Here is an 18,122-nt window from a genome sequence, read left to right as displayed (position 1 = left end):
AGCTGTGGTTTTTAGAGGCAGACCTTTTTACAAAGCTTACTTCCAGGAAAGTACAAGTAGAAAAATCTCTCTTGGCATAAAGCATGTTTGTGATAGAGTTTTCCCAGTGAATCCTACTTTTTATTAATCAATTTAAACACAATATCAGTTTTGGACAAGGACCACTTTCCTTTGATCAGCTAGAGCAATGCAACATGTGTCCAAAAGGTGTGTTCACATTTAGGTTGGAAATGCTCAGTACTTGTCAACAAGGGTTTTGAGGAAGCTACAAAAAAGCCGAAACAATGTTATACTGTGGCACCAAAACACTGATGTGCAAGTATGCTTTGTTCTACAAAGACTGAATGAAAGATTGTATGACTTTTTCTTCCTTCATTACATTACAGTACATTTTTAACTTAATTTATCTTACAGTTCATATTTGTGTTATATGTAAAATGTTTTATTTCTCAATTTTTACATGCTGGTTCCAAAAAGAGAGAGAACTACCTATGAAACAAGTTGTGTAAAGTCCTCTGTGACTCTGCAGGCAGTTTGTTATATAAACCCCATGATGTCACAGTGATGTCATCAGGATTATCTCGGATTAAGTTTGGACACAAATGTATAACAGAAAGTGACTTCACTCAAAACTGGAGGTCTGGGATTTAAAGCAAGCCCAGACAAACAGGTACTTCAATTTGAATGTCCATCAGGAGACACAAACACTGGCCCAAAAAGCATGACAAACTTCTCAAAACGACTCCATGTATTATCAGAATTTGATCCCAAACTGTATGATTAAATGATGCATGATCTGTAGGACCAAAACTGCCAAAGTGTGAGGAAGCCTTTTTTAAAAATAGGAATTAATGGGGTGGCATCTTTTTTCCGCTTTGGATTATAGCCAGTGGGTCCAGCCTATCCACATAGACTGTTTACTTGTCTTGCAAAGGTGATTGTCCAATACTCATACGTCATACAGACTAATCAGAGCACTCCTGATACTAAAACCTTGTCCCTAGCCTATGATTCTGCATAAATATGCAGATATCTGGTTATAGAGATCATCTATACGCAGCCCTAGAAAAAAGTTAAACATTTCTTCAAACCACGAATATGTAACATTTGCATGTTTTATGCATATCATATCAATGTCTCTGAAGTTATTTGATACATAAGCTGACTTTAATCGCAGCAACATTTAAGCCAGTGAACCTGGATGTTTTTTTTTTAAAATCAACTTGGGTTTGCTTTTCCACAGGCTTTTGTGCCACCAAATGTGGGTGTTTTCAGCCAAAACCTGTTCTTTTCTTAACCATAACCAAGTTATTTTTGTGCCCAAACCTGAAGAAATGTAAAGTTTCAACATAACTGCAACAAAATAATGCACAAATGTAACAAATATGTGGTTTGCAAAAAACAGTGGTTGCTCCGATGCCGTGATCCTGCTTGATGTGACCCACAATATTTTCACATAATATAACGTGCTATCATAGAGTCCATTTAGTCATTTTACAACTATCATTATTGTAATATGACATGCTATTGTTACCATTATGGCTGCGCATCTCTCCCCCTCTCTCCCTCTCTCTTCCTTTCTCTCTTTCTCTCTCCTTTTTGTCATTATTGTGATTTAATTGTTATTTATGACATCTATACATCTACACGTCTGTCTGTCCTGGAAGAAGGAGCCCTCATCATCCTTTACCGCTCCTCCTGAGGTTTCTTCCATTTTTTTCCCCCCTTTCCAGGGGTTCTTTTTGGGGAGTTTTTCCTTCGGTGATGTGAGGGTCTAAGGGCAGAGGGATGTTGTATGCTGTGAAGCCCTCTGAAGCAAACAGTGTTTTGTGATAATGAGCTTTATAAATAAAATTTACTTGACTTGACTTGACTTTTTTTCTGGTGGTTGGGTTTCCTTTAATAATCTGTAGTTTTAAGCAGTCATTCAGAAGGAAATATAAAGTTGTTATATATTGCCAATTTTCTGTGTACTTCCAAGGCTGCATATTACAATCTAGAAATCCTTTTGTGTCTGCTGTTGATGTTCTGGGATGGCGCTACCGTGATGTCAACACACGGCAACCAATACTGGGACATCAACAAACATACAAACTGGCACGAAAGGTTAAGATTAGGGAAGCAAACATTGGACTCCTGCATGAAAGTCTAGGTTCATTCGATCCTTCCACCACCACCCCTCGCTCCCTCTCTATAGTGACTTTTATTCTCCCTATATTACATTGTCCTGCAGGGTTTCAACCTGCCATCTAGTTCTGAATAATGCAGATGCAGCTGCATTCTCAACAGACGCCAACTGTCTGCATACCATGCTGCCGTGCCAGGTCCAATCTTCCAGCTTATAATAACACTGACAACAGCTGCGTTGTCAGCCGACATCATCCAGCGTATCATGCAAAGCCAAAGGTGGCTTTTGGCATCGTGATCTTATACCAAAAACACTGCAAAAGCAGTGATATTTGGTGACTTTGGAATGAGAACAGGCTGGATCCAATATTTCCAGAGATTAATCAATATCAGGATATCTCTCTGCCTTTCTGCACAGATTTCGAAAATCCTGTTTGAATTAGTCTCTAGCATATTCTACAACTTCATAAAAGTGGGTTACCACTTTAATGGACATCTAGACCATATGGTAGAGCCTGGAAGAGGCCTATAATTAATCATGGGGTTAGCTGAAAAAATAATTGTTATAAATAACATCAGTAGCGTTAATGGTTATTCATTTTGTCAGCAGGAAATCTGATAAAGGTTAAGCCTCTAAAGTAAGATTTCTTGATAGTCTTTCATTAACCAATCCAAGTTATGAATTGCTTGATGTTTTTCCCTTAGAAACTGCATCCAGCACATAGCCTGTTACCAGTATGACCTTATCTGGATGACCATGAGAACAAAGTGGGTCACGATGCGTAATAAAAAAGGAAGGAAGTGAAGAACATCATGTCTGCCCAGTCCCCATGTGGCCACAGTGGGATGAGGGGGGAGGAGGGATGTGTTTTTGAGGTGACACATGGTTTTTTCAGCACAGACAGATCAACATCTCCCTGGCCTTCTCGAGTCTCCAGGCGAACAGCTGAGACTGGCCTAATTTCTGGAGCTCCGTCTTCGCCTACCTCACCCTTCCCGCTGCATTCTCGACATGATTCGTGTATGATCTCAAATTTGAAGCGTGCCTCATTAGAGGCAGAAACTTGTGACCTTGGAATTACAATGCTCCAAATGCATCCCAGGTGTGTTTTGAGTATTAAGGAGCTGATAACCCGTAAAGTTTTTTTTTTTTTCCTTTTTTTTAATATAGGGATTTTTATTGGAGATATTATTAGTCACTTGATGCTCCCATGATGTTTCTGCTACATCTCCCCTTTTTGGATAGCTGAAATGAGTGAACAACTAAAAATATGGACAGAGAGAAAGATGGAAATATTGTGGTAAAAGTCTCCTGTCAGATTTAACTTATTACAATTAAAAAATGATGCTTTTGAAAAGGCAAAGAGTAAAATAATGACCTTAAGGGCACACATTAATGTACTATTCACATATTAATTACTAAAACTGTAATTTGCATCTACTCCCAGAATACTCATATGGACAAGTGCTTTGATTATAGAGAACCCCAGGAATGAGGCCCTAAAACTCGAAAATTAGTTTGCATTTCAGCAATCCCTCTAATTTCCATGTCAGCCTAAAGAAAAATGTCACACTCACACTGGCCATAATATAAAGTGAAATCAGAAAATTTGAAATTTTCTGATAAAAGACAATTCAAAAAATCCTTAGAAGTTTGAAAAAAATGTCAACACATTTAAGTAAGCTTCATAACCTAGAGATGCCCGTCTAAGCTCAAAGTTCACCAGATGCTTACACAGGAAGCATATGCTTACATAAGAAAAATACATCCATGTATTTTGCATGAACAAGCACATACACATACACACACACACACACAGACGCACACACACACACACACGCATGCACGCACGCACACACACGCACATGCACACAGCAGGGGAGGGGAATAAATCTGGCCGACTTTCTTGGAAGTGTCTGTGGCCTAAGACATGCATCAGGGGCATCGAGTCTGGATTTCCAGCGGCCCTGAAGGTCCCAACAGACAGCCAGCTGCTCCATCACACTCTTCACCTCAGGCCACACTCATTTAGCAACACTGAGATACTCCAAACAGCCACATGGGGAGCTAGCATCCCTCTAATCAACATTTTCACCTTTACTGCCCAGCTCTGACCTGGCCATAGACCATAGAAAACAGAGGTCAGACATGAGTGTAACCTGTGGGTCATTACACGGTCATGCTGTGCAACCAAACATAGAACTTTATTTGTGATATTCTTGTGGAGATCTGGAAGTTTCTAAAGATACCAAATGTATCAGTTTGAGGATAGATTATGAGCAAATGTGTATAAAATCACACACAAAATGGTAAGGAATGGTGCAGTGGGTTTAAATATTTTACTATAAGCTCCACTGAGTAGTTGGAATAACACTATCCTTGGACAGATTGTGAGATGATGGGCCCCTGGGCGCAGAAACATACTGTAAAAGGCCATTCCCTCCACGTAGCATTGGATCATTTTGCTCCAGTTTAAGTGACACTTTATGGTCAGCCACAACTGTAAAGTACTGCTGTTGGCTGAAAAACTTCACTTGAGCATGTTGCTATAATCTTTTGGTCATTCTGGAGATAAACGAGGCCATCTAGCTTGCAACACAAAAGATTATCATACATATCATCATACATATTAAACATGCCTTACTAATTTGATAGCTTCAGTAATGTCCAGCAATAAGATAAATGGTTAAGTTTCACTTTCACTGCACCTGACCCTCTGCTGTGACATCTCTGCCTCATGTGCTATAAATAATCCAATATAAATATTCCAGTGAACGCTCCTGATGAATGGGCTAGCTCCAAAAATCTATTTGTAGTGGCAGATGTTTTAAGTGTAATAAAAATTAATGTGTGGGGAACCTTGTTATATAGGAATGTAATTGCAGAATGTAAATATCTCAAATAGCTATTTCAGAAAGACTGCACAAATTGATAAAGTATACTTAAAGGCCAAGATGGCGTTGGCATAGTGGCAGTGGCAGCATATCTTCCTCATCTTCCAACCGGTCACAAAAGCATGCACATATTGAACAAAGCACTTGCCATACAATGATTTTGTTTTACTGGAGGTGGTGGGAATTGGCTGTTATTTTTGCTAACTTTGTTTGCTCTGTTCACTAAAACTAGGGAGGTTTGTGTTTGTATTTTGGTTTCTTTAAATCTTCAGGTAAGATCGATTGCTTGTTAAGTTAGAAGTGTTTTTTTTTTATTGGCCTTGGCCCGAACTGATTCTAGTATGTTCACCTACGGCTGTCAATAAACCAGACTGTGTGCATGTTCAGTGATTGGTCTTGATGGCTGATTGGGACTTGACATGCGATACTAGAACCTTAGCATGTAGCTCATACTTGCACTACACAAAAGTGGAATAACTAGAAGTAAGACATAACTTTTTTCCTCATAATAGGAAGTGATCCGACATTTACAGACGTGCCCCCGGAGAGTAGTTTGGAAAGGTCAAGTCACTGCAACGCCAGTAGAGGCCCGCCTGCGTGAGTGTCACATTACACCAAAATGAACAGCATAATGCCGTGCTCTTTGATTCGGCATAGTGTTAAAAGGTTACAACAAATGAACACTTTAACACCAAGTCATTTATCTGTATAATCGCAAAGGTTGCTGCAGCTTCATGGGACTGCTGCGTATTATTAGCATGTGCGAGGAACGTCTGGCATTGTGTACAATTACAAAAGACCAATTAGCATTTATATAGGTTCCAAGTGTGGCAAGGGAACATGATTACTTAATGAGAGCTCTTATGCCACTTTCCCCTACAAAACAGTTAGCATATGTTGGTGAACATTATGTGTAATAGTTTAGAATGGAAATGAGATAAGGACGAGAAAATGGAACTTTTACAGCTTTTCATTTCTTATTGATGAAAACTGTTGCTGCTGAGGTCGTGATTTACAGTCCAGTCTGCACAAGAGGTACAATCAGATTTTTTTCCAGGTTCCCCATAACCTCAATTCCTTCTTCTCCGGCTTGACTAATACACTAATGCAGATGGTGGGGGCGGGGTGGGTGGGATAAATGCCAGTCCATTTCCCTTGCATGCGTCTTCCCAGAAACACGCTGACAATTATCCTTCGCCTGCTGATGGGGGGTTGTCTGGGCCTCTCATGTGGTAGATAAGAGAGTAAGCAAATAAACTGGGAGAGAGAAACGTGTAATGCCATTCGGCAGACTGGCATATGAAGAAAGGATGAGTGTCATCAAAACACATCGCCAAAATCATATTCTGTCACCTCCCCCTATTTTCCAGACTAGACGCACACACAGTCAGGGCCATGGCTGTTTGATCTCTAAAAGGTCCACAGAGTGGAAGAAATTAGCTGAGGCTGAAGGTGCAGAAATGATATTGACACTGCCATAGGTCATCTCTGCTTCACATACCGGAGACCTGCAAAGTCAATAGGTGTTCATTCAAAGGGAGAAATCAGAGCGAGGAGTACAAAGCAGGGACTCTTCTTGGTTGATCTACATGGACTGGGGCAAGTTGAAGTTTCCACTAAGTCTGCCAAAACTTTCAGACTCAGGACAAATATTAAGGCACTTTCCTATCCTAGAAATGGGTTTGTTTTCAAGCTTATCAGTGTCAGCGAATCTGTGAGCATGTTTTCTCATGTCATCTGTGTGGAATGACAAAATAAAGCTGTAAAAAAGATGTTATGACAGATATACATATATATATATATATATATATATATATATACATATTTTTAGGGATGGAATGCTGTTGCGGAACTGGAACAATATCGAACATGATTTTACATGGTTATTTAGATGAGAAAGACAAATATCCCGATATAATCTTCCTTGTAAATATAACAAATGTTCAATATAATGAAACAACCAGTACACCAGAAGAAGGGCACTAATGCATCTTAAATGCTTGTTGCCACCTGCCATTAAAGGATAATGCTTATGGTTACTTTATACTGTTGAAAATAAAATTTTATATGCTCATAAAGTTATTTGTTTTTTTTTATAATTAGTTTGACCAGTGAAAACAGTACTTTGCAACCCCACAACTGAGTTTACCACAAAACATTAGGTACAATAGCTGTATGGGTGGTCAACTATGGATGTCTATAGAGAGCTGGATACAGTGTTGGAGGCAGGACCTTTTTTTTCCTATAAAAGTTGCTCCATGGTGCATAATGCCAAAAATGTTCAACTGCCACATATTAAATTACTAGCACTGCTTTTGCTTTGTGTGGCTCATAGAGTAGACGCAAGAGACTTCCTCTGACCGTGACAGTTATTTCTGGTTTAGTGTGCTGGTTTATTGTTTTAACTGAAAAGTGGCAAAAATGACCAAATAGCCCACTGTGTGTTTAAAACTTGTACAGAAAGTAATGACACATTGTATCCTAATAAAATGGTTTAAAAGTTACATATTCAATGTAAAGTTAGCCCTTTGGTTAAGGCAAGAAAAATGACTGTGGTTAGGTTTAGGAAAATAAACATGGAATAGCTCAGATGACTCATTCACATGGTTCTGAATAATGGTGTCCAGGGGAGAGTCTGGTGTTATGTGACCCATCCACCACCCCAACCTGTGTCTTATCTAGACTGTTTGGGACTGCTTGCTTTACTACCATTAGCACATTGGTCATGTGATTATAGCCTTCCAGCATATGTGGGTCATGTATGATTTTTGATGCACTTTTTGAAGAAAAATGTACAAACAGTGCATTAGAACTGTAATGCAACATTGAGGAGGTGAACTCAAATGTAGGAAAAGGTAGGAAACGGGAACTCAAAAAGATCACTTTGTTTCAAGGAAAAAGCAACTGAACATCATATCGACGAATCAAGAATCCAACAAGACTGAATTGAAAACCAGGACTTAAATACAACCTAGACTGACAAGGTGATGAAGTGCAGGTGGAGAAAAAGGGCAGGAAAGCTTATGTGAGGAGAATAAGGTGATGAAGCAGAAGAACAAGCAGGGAGCTGATTGGCTGGGAGAAACTAAGGAGCAGGGAAAGACTAACAAGACTGATGTAAGACAGGTGTGACAGAAAACAGGCGGGAAACAGACAGGAAGTAACACAAGACATGACATGTGAGGAGACAAGCTACAAAATAAATCAGGAAACAGAGTGACCATGATGTACACCTGAAACAAACAAACAGAAAAAACTAAAACAAATTCCAAAAGACAGTAGAATCATGACAAGCACAGCCTGAATGACCACATAGGAGATTTTTTATGTCTATTTAGTTTGTACTGAAACACTTAAAAATGTTTTTTGCGTTTTTTTCTTGCTGTATTATTAAGTTTTATTCATGGATATTATTTAGATAATCATTTTTTTGAATCTACCTAACCCACCCAGATTTGCAAAATGTTCAGCTGTTTTGCAAGTTTTTTGTCATGCTCTGACAATAAACAACTACCTGTTTGATTTCTACAACTTTCACTCAGGTGCAGGAAATCAGCCTTTAAACTGGAAAGTGGAAATGATATGATATTTATTGTCATTATTATTGATGTCAGCTGATATGAAAATTTTAAACGTCAACATTTTGGTCCAAATAAGCCAGCCATACCTATCCATTCATTCATCCATTTATCTTCCCACCCCAACAACCTATTCACTCATCTATAGATCCATCCTTGTATATGAAAGAATGCATTTAACTCAGATCCCTCTCCCATTTCAAACCAGTAATCTATCTAAGATCAATACCTGTAGGTGACCTGTAATTATAGATCTTTTCTCAGACACTGCTCTGCCTCTTATTGCAAGGTTTGTAATTGATTTTTATTGTTGCATTAAACATCCTTAGGTAAACACATATTAAGCAAGGTTAAATGCATGACCATTTACACCAAAACATGGGGATGGTGTCTCTAGCGTGCATTATCCCTCTTCCAAACGGTGGCACCTTATGCACTTAATGACATTTGTGTCTAAAGAAAACAGGTAACCGAGGAAGGATTGCTGTGGGGATTTGTGTGTAATCTGCGTGTGTTCTCATGTCTTGGGGGAGGTAATGCAATTCCCCAGTGAGTCCTGCAGAAGGTCTGCTGCTTTTAGTTTACAGAGTGAACCATCCAGCAGAGCCTCCAGAGTAATCAATGTAAGATCTTTCACTAAGTCATTACTCAAAACTCAGTTTAAAGCCCCATTCTTAGAAAAGCGCAAAGCTGCGAGGCGAATGGCAGAGGTCATCTCGATGAGTCCACAGTGGCTGGTGGGAACTATCGATCTGCCTGATTTTGATTCACTAAGAATGAATATCGTGACCTCCATTTGACAGCTGTATGCCAAAGATAGGAACATTGCATTTGTCACATAGGATTAATCTGCCTCTGGGAAAAAGGTGGACTCATGTATCTGCACCTTTTTAAAATTATAATCAGGAGGGAACCCTCTTGGAGATGGTACATGCTGGGTCTCAAGTGTCTAATATGGTAACATATAAGGCTATGATGAAATGAGCTCAGTGACGGGGTGATTGGAACCCTCAGGTACTTTTGTTGTTTATCAGAACCTGAAGCATGTTTCGTGTAAATCCTGATGCGTTTTGTCACAAAGAGGAAGTTGTTATTTGTCCCCTGCTGGACTCACTGCTATCACTTCTGGTATGATAGTAGACTGATGGTAGATAGAAAGATAGACTTGTTGAAAAAAGGTTCATTCGCACTTGTTTTCCTATTTGCCATTGCCACAGTCTTCCATAGTAGTGTTTTGCAGTAGTGGAAGAACTACTTAGAACATTTGCATAAATACAAGTGAGAAATGAAGTACTAAAGGTACAAAGTATGAGCATCAAAATATACTTAAAGTACATTGTCAGATAAATGTAGTGGAGTAAACAGGACAATATTTGCCTCCAAAATGTAGTGGAGTAGAAGTATAAACTTAGCTTCTGAATCAGACGAAACTTTGAGCTAATGTTTCATTTGATGCAGCAGATTTGTCTGTCCCCCTCTCTGTTCCCTCTGTTCCTCCAATCACAATCATTTATCCAATGTGGGGGGGGGTTGATAAGATGATTGACAGAGCAGCATAATCAGTCTCTGCTTTGTGCAGCATAGCAGGAGAAAGATGCAAGAATTTCTTGCATTGTTTTCAAAACTACATTTAAGTGTGCTGTTTAGCTTTGAGAAAGTTTGTGACCTGGCTGCATTTTTTTTTTTTTTTGCTTAAAAACAGACAAGACACCATTCCAACTTACATATGTCACTGAACGCTACATCACACATTACATTAATCTGATTGTAAATCCATCAGATTGTGTCCTGAGGCGTTTTGTTCTGTGCCTATAGATCGCCCCTTTTCTGTAGGCTGATGTGGAAGTTAATGTTGCCCTGGTTCCCTCATCAAAAAGTTTATGGTATTCTATGGGAAGCTCTGTGGTGGTATTTTTTTTCTTTTCTCTCACACTTACAAATTTCGTTTGGCAAAATAATCTTCACACTTTTAGGATTTTTTTGGCCAGTGTGGCTTGGTGTGATGACGTTCTGCAGTCTCATTTAGCCAATTGTTAACAAGTGCTTTTTTGAAGACACATAAACGCTTCAGAGAATGTAGGGTATTTATTAGAAGAACAAATTGTGAAAAAAATGTGAAAGTCTCTGTTAATCTTGTGTTAACCACAGACCTTATTTCAGGCTCCTAACCAAACCTCATTTAAAAAACTCACTGACTTTGAGACAAGAGAACTAAAGGTGCTGCAAATGCTAATTTATTTCTGTGTTTTAGGACTCATTGTTGAGGCATTCTATTGAAAACAAACTAAGAAGTTCAAAAATAATTCACATTTGTGAACAAATGGCAGGAAATGGAAATGCCCAAGTTAAGTACAAGTACCAAAAAATTGTACTCAAGAACATTCTTTCAAGTAAGTATACTAAGATACTTTCCACCACTGATACTCTGTCTGACCTGAAGGTTCACTATGAAAATCATTTTTCAGCAGTGGTTGTATTTGATGATGGTTTATTTTGTTTATGACTGGCATATCAAAGGAGAAGGCTTGTGTTTTCTGTGTTTTTCTTCTTCCAACTCCCTCTCTGGCTGTCAGCCCCAAACCAATTGGTTACTACTTAAGATATAAATCTTATACATATAGAACACAGAACAGAACACTGCATTTGGTGCATTTGTTAGGGGGGCACTTTTCAGCCATGGCCTAATGCACATTTATTATGATAGTGATTACTGACAGCAGTAAGTGTAGAACTGACTGAAGAGTGGATGGCGTGTGTCTCCATGGTAAATTGTTTTTACACAACAATTGAGCTTGATTGTCCAGAGGACTACAATATATCAGGCTTCTGCTACTCAGAGAATATTTGTTAGTTGGATCAATTTATTGATCATGTTGGTTTTATCATGGAATTGGTTGCCAATAAGAAAAATGAACACTACCGCCAGTCATAACCTTTAAGGTCTAAATGTAATTTTAAATTTTTTGGGTTGCAATGGTGTCATCCCACAACATCCCAAAGTAGACGACAAGAAGCACACTATCTTTTTTTCAGATTTTTTGAAATGTGCAGAATACTAACAGTATTTCACTGCTAAATGGCTAAAGGAGTTGCCCAGATTTTGTAAAATCTTAATATATATTTATATATATATTGTATACTATTGTATACTATGTATACTAATATATATATTCTTTCAACTTACTTTACCATTTGTCCTCACAACACAGACAGTAGAGATGTTGCTCCACCGTGGCAGCACCACACTAATGCATTGCTCTTTCTTCACACATTTCCACTCAGTCTCTCTACATAGATCTTCCTAACATGCATTCATTGATTCATATGATAATATGCTTTTGTGAACATCTGAACCCTCACCTCAGAACACATCATCTACTCTCCTTAAAGACAGAGACGTGATGTGCTGTTGTCACCTGGCAACAGCATGTCAAGGCAGAGCAACTATTAGATTAATGCAGAAGCACAATCATCATGAGCATCCTCATGGATTGGGATTCCAAAAACACCCCAGAATGCAAGGATGATTTGGGCATTGTATGTAAATTAGTCTTAAAGCTCGCACACACTGTCCCTATTGAAGGTCTGCAGATGGCTGCGGTTGCACGCTTGTATTCATAGTACAGCTGAGGGTCTGCTTCAACTCCAAGCATTAAATGCAGGGTGGGCTTACCGTTCTCCTCCTGCCAATGTCAGGTAAAACTGAAATCAAAAAGATGCTATGTAGTTAAGAGTAAATGACTGCCAAATATCCAAATTAACACTAACTTTACTGCAGTGCCACAGCTTTTACCCATAGACTGTATATAAAGATGGACAACATGAGAGTTCCCCGAAAATGTAACTTTTCAGTTTTTGCCCCCTCGTGTTTTGTCTGCTGTATAGGTCATAAAGCCCGCCCCTTCATGTTAGTGAGTGGGACAGAAGGCCAAAATAAAAACTGCTTGGGCATGTCTGCATAGGGATCCTTGTGTACCATAGATGTAAGAAGAGAACTGGATACGGTGTTGGAAGCAGGACCCCGTTCATTCATATCAAAGTTACTAAGCAGCACATGAAGCCAAAATCATTCAACTGCTGCATATAAAATCACTTCCTCTGGCTGAGACAACTACTTCCTGTTTAGCGCTCCACTAACTTAAATGGATATGAAATGATTTAATCTTGCAGCTTCTCTAGACTTTCCAAATTATATTGGACTGTACTGATTAAATCCTGATGGTTAAACAAGTCATATTGTTGCAGTTGTGATACTCAAAAAAATGTATCTTCTGATTTATACACATATCTTTCCTAATGTCAGTCTATGAGAAAAAATCTTTTTGGACCCAATGGCATCATGTTACAGGCTTGAAAGTTGTAAATCAGCTCTATGGACTCTAAGAAAATTGGTTTTAAAGTCCTGGGGGCCTGGTGCTGACCCCTGCGGACGTTGGTGGATGACGACATCACATGAATCAAATCTGACCGTTGTGGACACAAGAACTATGAACTGGCCCCAAGGACGATGCAAATGAGTTCAATTATTAGTCTTGAATTGATTTAATGAAATTAGGTGTCATATTGCTAAATCCAAATTATGAAACGGATAGTTTTGGTCCATCATTACCATTGGCTGAGGCACACTCCAAACCGTTATTAAATTCTGATTAACCATTGTTTCAAAGTGTCAGATTTTGATGAGAATTTTGCTTCACTGGACAGGCAGAGAGTGGTTGAAGGAGATAGACAGGATACAGGAGGTAGATAAAAAAGAAATGTAAAGCCAAACTGGTCTGAATATAGCCTGGTTCAGATCAAAGTGTATCATATACTTTAAGACCATGGCTACTTTTGGCCATAGACTATGTTTTGGATGTATCCAGAATTACACAAATCCAGGTTGAACATTTTGAACACATTCTCCCACTAATGTGAAAAAACAGATGACCCAGATCCTGTCATTGCAACATTTGGGGTTGTCCCTAGCAACAGCTGGATATCCAGACATCAATCAGATCTAATGGCATTCACAATATTAGTGGCTCGTCAGCTTATTCGTCTTAGCTGGAAATCCCCCACCCATCCATCTCATTCATGCTGGATTTGTGAGGTAATGTCAGTATCCAAACCAGGAAAAAACAGATGCAGAGTTGAACTCTTAAAGAGGTTAAAAAAAACACTTAGCACCTCTTTATATACTGTTATACAAACACATTTGATGCATACACTATAGATTAGTGTTAGACCACCTTTACCGCACCCTCTTTTTGTTCCTTTCTAGTGATTGTTAGTCATTTGTTCATTCTGTTGACAGTGTGAGGGCAAGTAATCCATGTATGTATGGTGGGCAGGATGTTGTATTCATGTGCTTTTTTATGAATTTTTGTTTTTTGGTACCTTTTTGTATGTCTCTCTCTCTCTGTCTTTCTTACTGAAAACTAATATTGAAGAAACATTAAGTAAGATTTTGGGGATTTAGTGGTGTCTAGCAGAGAAAATCTGGGACTGCAACCAGTTGAAACTTCTCCTGGTTTTAATTCTATCAGTATTCAATGTTAATAAGGCTTTTACCTGAAGCCTAATTGTCCACTGAAGTCTCTCCCGCTCCAAAACAAATCAGGTGACTTCACCCACCCAAATTTGTACATATCCCATGGTATGTACACATTTTGAAGGGCTGCGTTCATGTGACCAATGGGCTGACGGGAGTAAACAGGGAAGCTGTTGTATATCGCAGGAAGTTTTGGAGAACCATATCTCCAGTTGAAGTACGACAGGAAGAAGGTCTGCAAATACGGATGGCGTCTTTATTGTGAGACATGTGGTAAGACATGGGGACATCTTCTGTCCTTGAGCAGCTTCCCATAATGCACTGCACCCCCAAAAAACACTTACTGCCACCTTGTTGTGATAACAGGTAATCACATGGCATCCCAGAACAACACAGGTGTATAATAGCATCTCAATTCATCTCAAACATTAAACTTGCTTTCTATTGGGTAATTTTAAGGTATGTCCTCTCCATGTTTCTTTTCCTTACCTGAACCATAGCAACTTTAATCGCCTAAACCTAGCCTCAGTTACTGTATGTTAACTATGTAAGTGTACTTTGAGGATTTAACATGGGGCGCTTAATCATGTGATATTTAACAAACTGCGTTCTAACAAAATACGTTGGGTTATAATGTGTATGCAACATGATGAGAACATTGTTTTTCTCTTAACGTCAGATATTCTACAGCACACACCGATAAACTCCTTTGGCTCCATGTTGCTATGGATTTGTAAGGTAGACAACCATTCTACAACAAGTTGCATAAAAACTACTTTGCTTGGCGTAAGAATGATTATTTTTTTTACATATTTTGCTGCGGTGTGTTATTTTACGCAATACTGCAGGTATATGTATTAACCATTTTATAAGATCAATAAGTCACCTGAGGCCGTGGTTTACAGGGATTTTAGAACAGCTGAGGGGTGCTGTAAAGCACTTGACGCTGTCTAACAACACCCCTTAGCTGTTCAAAAATCACTGTAAAAACCTCTGAGCTAGAGAAATATGTCATGTATGGTGGTCAATATGTTGTTATACAACCACAAATAAAATTCTAGTTTAGATACAGTGGGGTCATTGTAAAACATTTATTCTCCCAGTGGTTGTAATTACTGGCATGAACCCTGACTGTGTTGCTCTGTGTAGAACGCAGTCCTTGCTCCAGTGTCACATACAGTGGTACAGTGTGTTTAGGTACATGTTTAAAGTAGGCATGTGTGGTGATAAAATTATTGGAAATGAAAGAATGTATGATGTGTGTGTTGTTTATGGTCATGGTTTCATACTTTGAAAGGCCACAGAGTCCTTCACTGTCAGCATGCAGTATGTGAGGAGGCCCTGGGTATCTGGAGGTTAAGGTAGGAAGAAGACCTTGTAGATGTTGCAGTCCTCCTTTGCTAAGAAGTCTGGAGCAAGAGTTACACAACACTGTTTTGCATCCTCGATGGTGGTGTGATTTTTTGTAGAACATACAGTACTGTGTAAAGCTGAGCAGATGTATAGTTTTCAGTACACCTCGATTCATGCAAATAAAAGTGTCTCCGATCTGATTTGTTTTGGTCATAAACATACATTCGAGTAAGACTGAGGCTCATCAAGTTTATTCTGTTTTTCATCTTAGTGAGGACTGACCCCGAAGTACAAGTTTTTCTACATCAGTATGTGATCCCAAAGGTCTGATGTGGATAGTATTGGAATTTTGTTCAGTGTGAAGGCTGAAATGTTTGTTTGTTTGGCAGTTACTGCGTATAACCCTGTGCTTTGAAATCACAGTACACAAAATCCCCTTTTTTATTTTTTATTCAGCTTCTGATAACCAGACGGGTTCTGAGACAACTTTAAATACACCGTCTACGCTCCTTGAATGCACAATTCTCAAAAGCAATGTGTATGTTTTTATATGAATTTGTAATCTGCAGGTTACAGAGTGGATAGCATGACAGGAGGCGTTGCTGAGCATGTTGAAACCTATTGTGGAGATATTCAATTTTTATATTATTAGTATTCTTGTATTATATTACATGAAGATTATTTTGAGACAAGGCAGGTTCAACTTGACTTTTTGCTAAACCCTGCCCTGTTACTGTCGTCACACCAGTTTTCTATTCCTGCATGGCTCATGTGCAGTTTACAATAATGACAGTGGTGAATTTACCATCACAATTCTTAGTTACTGTTTTTTAATCCATTTTGTTTTTTGATTTTACACAGTGGTAGTCATTAGCAGCTTCTCATTTCTAATCAGCAACCCTCACTTTTGCTAGTTGAAATTACAACTGTAGCTAATTATGTCATTAAGTCAACATTACTTCCTTGAGTTGGTTGAAAACATCACCTCCAGCTTTGAATTTTTCAAGCTGACTCATGGGAGACTAAAATGAGAGCCTTTTCTTACATATGCACTTGATGGCTACGTACTACAACACATTCTCATCTTCGACTGTCAGACTCTTCTAGGTTGTCAAATTTAGACATTTTCTCATGTGATGCCAACGTCGAAGGCACCCTTTCTCATCTCTGTGAGAAGCACTTGTTAATGTCTGTATGTAAGGCGCAGCTGTCTCCAGGACAACACTTGTAACCCAGGTTAAAATTGACAAACAGTTAGGTTGAGTCAACAAAACTACTTGGGTAGGTTTAGAAAAAACATAATGTTTGTATGTATGTAACATAAATGTATTATGAATAAGAAGTACCTCTCAGTATTAGAATTGCTTACTGCTAGTTAGCTTTAGTAGCTTAGGTACATTTAGTTAGTAAGACATGCTAATAATCTGAGTTTAGCCTAAATTGTGGCATACAAACATGTTGTTTTATCTCCATTTGCTCTGGTAGTTTTTAGTTTTCAAGAGGCCACTCTCAAAGCTCTGTATACTATACAGAACATGAAGATCCCTAAAGGGTAAATCTGCCACTATCATCACTCAAAAATGATGTTTTTAAAAACATCAGTATTGAGTGAAAGAAGTTGTTAGAGTGTCTGGAAATTGAAATATATATTGAGTGTGCTTTATTCACAAGTGATAATTATACACTTTTTAAAATCTGCAAAATAACCACGTGTCTCTCCTACTTCTAGATGATGGGTTTTTTTCATTAGATCAATAAAACACCAGCAAATCTGGACAAAAGTGTTTGGATTTTTTCCATTTTCCCCACTTCAACACTGTAATAGAGAGCTGAAGGAATGACCACTAACTTGTCATTTTCAAGGCCATCCTTCAGTTGCCAGTGCTTCTCAGGATTTCCCTGATGGCCTTGCATTCCCATTCCATCCTGCCAGCCAATTCCACAGGTCACTGCCCTGGTGGAAGGCTGGTAAACATGTAATAGAGGAGTGGGATGAGATGGGATTGTGTTGTCTGTCAACAGAACAAGGTTGCAAGCATTGCAAGGTTGCAGTACTGCAAAAGGGCCTGCACCAAAGTGATGTGACATTGAAAACTATGGTAATTTCTTCAGTGGTGTTGGCATTCGTGTTTGTCTGGGGTTTAAAGCACAGACTCAAAATTAACAGCTCCTTGGTGTTCATGCCAAACCATTTTGTCAAGTGTAATTTTTCCGTTTTTACCTGAGGGTGTTACCTTACGTCCTGCACCTCATGTTGCAGCACATTCTCACCCCAACTCATCACATGCTGCCACTGATTAGTGTCGTTCACGTCTATATATGACGCACTATGCCTGTTGAATTCGTTGTCTTTTCAAAAAACACTTGCGTTTTCACAGGAAATGTACAGTTTCTGCTCGCTAGAGGCATACAGTCTTTTTCAATATTAATCTTTGGCATCTGTGTCTGATGCCAAAATCACTGATCAAGTGGTGGTTTTAGACAACTTTGAAATGAGAATGGGCTGGATGTTGTCTTGTCACTTTTTTGATGAGCTAGCTTACCCTAAAAAGTTGTTTATTAACCTAACATGTGTCTTAAAATTTAGATTGAACCTACAGGAAACCTCATTCTAACCGATCTTGCAACATTAGATG

This window comes from Plectropomus leopardus, chromosome 13 (assembly GCF_026936395.1).
Source record: "Plectropomus leopardus strain MGB_pleo_1.0 chromosome 13, ASM2693639v1, whole genome shotgun sequence".
Lineage (NCBI taxonomy): Eukaryota > Metazoa > Chordata > Actinopteri > Perciformes > Serranidae > Plectropomus > Plectropomus leopardus.
Note: the sequence above shows the minus strand (reverse complement) of the source record.